This window comes from Engraulis encrasicolus, chromosome 15 (genome assembly GCF_034702125.1).
Source record: "Engraulis encrasicolus isolate BLACKSEA-1 chromosome 15, IST_EnEncr_1.0, whole genome shotgun sequence".
In the NCBI taxonomy this organism is placed as follows: Eukaryota; Metazoa; Chordata; class Actinopteri; order Clupeiformes; family Engraulidae; genus Engraulis; species Engraulis encrasicolus.
Genome location: NC_085871.1, coordinates 18,727,635 through 18,730,134, shown reverse-complemented (window position 1 = coordinate 18,730,134; position 2,500 = coordinate 18,727,635).

The following is a 2,500-nucleotide window of genomic DNA, read 5'->3' as shown; positions in this document are numbered from 1 at the left end:
AAACTTCTACATGTATTTACGCACTAAAAAATGATTTAAGTGATTAATTACAATGATTCTTGCTTTAGACATTAATCAATACTTTAATGACTTTACATGGGGAACAAAGCATGTTTTAATTTTGTCTAATTATAATGTTTGAAAGCAGATTTTTGGTCACAACCTCAACACAAACAAAATTCCGCGCACCCCCTGAAATCTCTGGCGCACCCCCAGGGGGTGCCCGCACCCCAGGTTAAGAACCACTGCTTTAGGGGACTGTATATTTAGAAGTTTTATAGTCTTTATTATTAGGGTATGAGTGAAAGTGATTATTGCAAATTGTCAATAACAAGAATGTAATTGATCATATTGTTTCTTTACTTCAATAATAATTAAAACAATAATTAAAATTCAAATGTGATGTCAGTACATACTGGATATTTATGTATTTAAAGGAGCTATTGTTGCTGTTATTACAAAAAATGTTGTGTCATCCAGATCATGTTCTATCCCTACAGCGTTTAAACATTCTACATTTTAATCACATGCAGGTATACAGGGCTGTCCATTCCTCAGGCAACTGCAGGCATGTATTGCCCACTTGGTTCTACAACCACATCTTATCAGTCCTAAGCTACTATGTGGAACTGGAGATTTCCTTTACCACACAGCCATCAAGTGTTGGTCTACAACTTTCCAACCACCTGTCTCCTCAGTGTCTTTGTTAATATATACTTTGTCAGACTGCAGCCATACATTTGCCTGCTGATTTGCTTGTGCAAGATGCAATCCATATGCATCTCTTGGTGGTAACATATCAATTGCCTTTTTGTCTTCTGAAAATAGTCAATCAATACCCAAAGATAAGCATGGTGCTTTGTACAGGTGACACAAAAAACTCAAGCCTGGGAAATTGCAACAGAACATTCTACAGTAGTCATGAGAACATCAAGAGTGCAATACTTGCTCTACTCTTACTGTAGGTTATTTCCTAACCATGATATGACATAGCAAATCAGCAAGTATCCTTCATTGCTATAACCATTTGAAACACATCAGAAATAACTGAAGTCATTATTTTTTTCTATGGAAAGAAGCAAATTCACTGGTGAGCCAAGGCATATCCCATTTCATACCAGCAGCTTAATGTGCTTCACAAAGAAGAATAAAGTAATTGAGATGACCAGAATGAAAATTTAAAAAATACACGTTTAAGTTAATTTCATGCTAATGAGCGATGATGAATGTCCAAGGATGACAGGCCAGAGCCCCACCATGATAAGCCAAATCAAACATTAAATTATAGGCCTACTAATTATTCAATATACAGTACCATGCAAACAACTATTTCCTGAAAGCACATCACCAAAAAACTGATTTTTTATTGATCTCGGTTGACCTTTTGACCTTCAAATTTGATCTTAGAGGTCAAGTTCCATATGGTAACCAGGTGATTCTGAAACCTTAGTCCATACTGATACGTTCTAGCATGGTTGCCAACTTTTGAAAACAATAATTCCATGGATATAAAGATCACCAAAAAAGACATTGTACATTGTTTTTGACCTTCATATTTGACCTTAAAGGTCAATTCCCTCTTGGCAACCAGGTGATTCTGAAACCTTAGTTCATGCTGATAACTTCTAGCATGGTTACTAACTTTTGAAAAAGATTTCCACGAACACAGTCCCACAAAAAGTCAAACCTTAAAATACATAGTGTTTGACCTTTTTAACCTTCAAATTTGACCCTAAAGCTCAAATTCCATGTTGGCAACAAGTTGATTCTGAATCCTTAGTCCATGCTGATGACTTCTGGCATGGTTGCCCACTTTTAACATCTTTTTTAAAAAAAATGTTTTAACTAAATAACATATTGGTACTGTTATTTGACCGTGTTTGACCTTTTGACCTTCAGATTTGACCCTAAAGGTCAAGTTCCATGTTGGCAACCAGGTGATTCTGAAACCTTAGCCCATGCTGATAACTTCTGGCATGGTTGCCAACTTTTGAAAAAGAATTCCATGATTATACAGTTCCCAACAAAGACTAGCAAGAAAATACCCTGTTTTTGACCATTTGGCCTTCAAATTTGACCCTAAAGGTCAAGTTCAGTGTTGGCAACAAGTTGATTCTGAATCCTTAGTCCGTGCTGATGGCTTCTGGCATGGTTGCCCACTTTTAACAACTTTGTAACAATTTTTAACTAAATAACACCGTTATTTGACCGTGGTTGACCTCTTGACCTTCATATTTGACCTTAAAGGTCAAGTTGTGTTGGCAACCAGGTGATTCTGAAACCTTAGCCCATGCTGATAACTTCTGGCATGGTTGCCAACTTTTAACAAAAAATGCCATCAAAAGTTTATTTAAGCACCTTAGCTGCTGATGGCAGGCTGACTATAATGGATTTCTCATTGGGGAAGTGTGGTTTACGATTGTCAACAGACGTTTATTGGCCGTTATGAATGTATCATTTACGTAAACCATAGCCAATTGTGTCAGTTATCGTGTTGTCA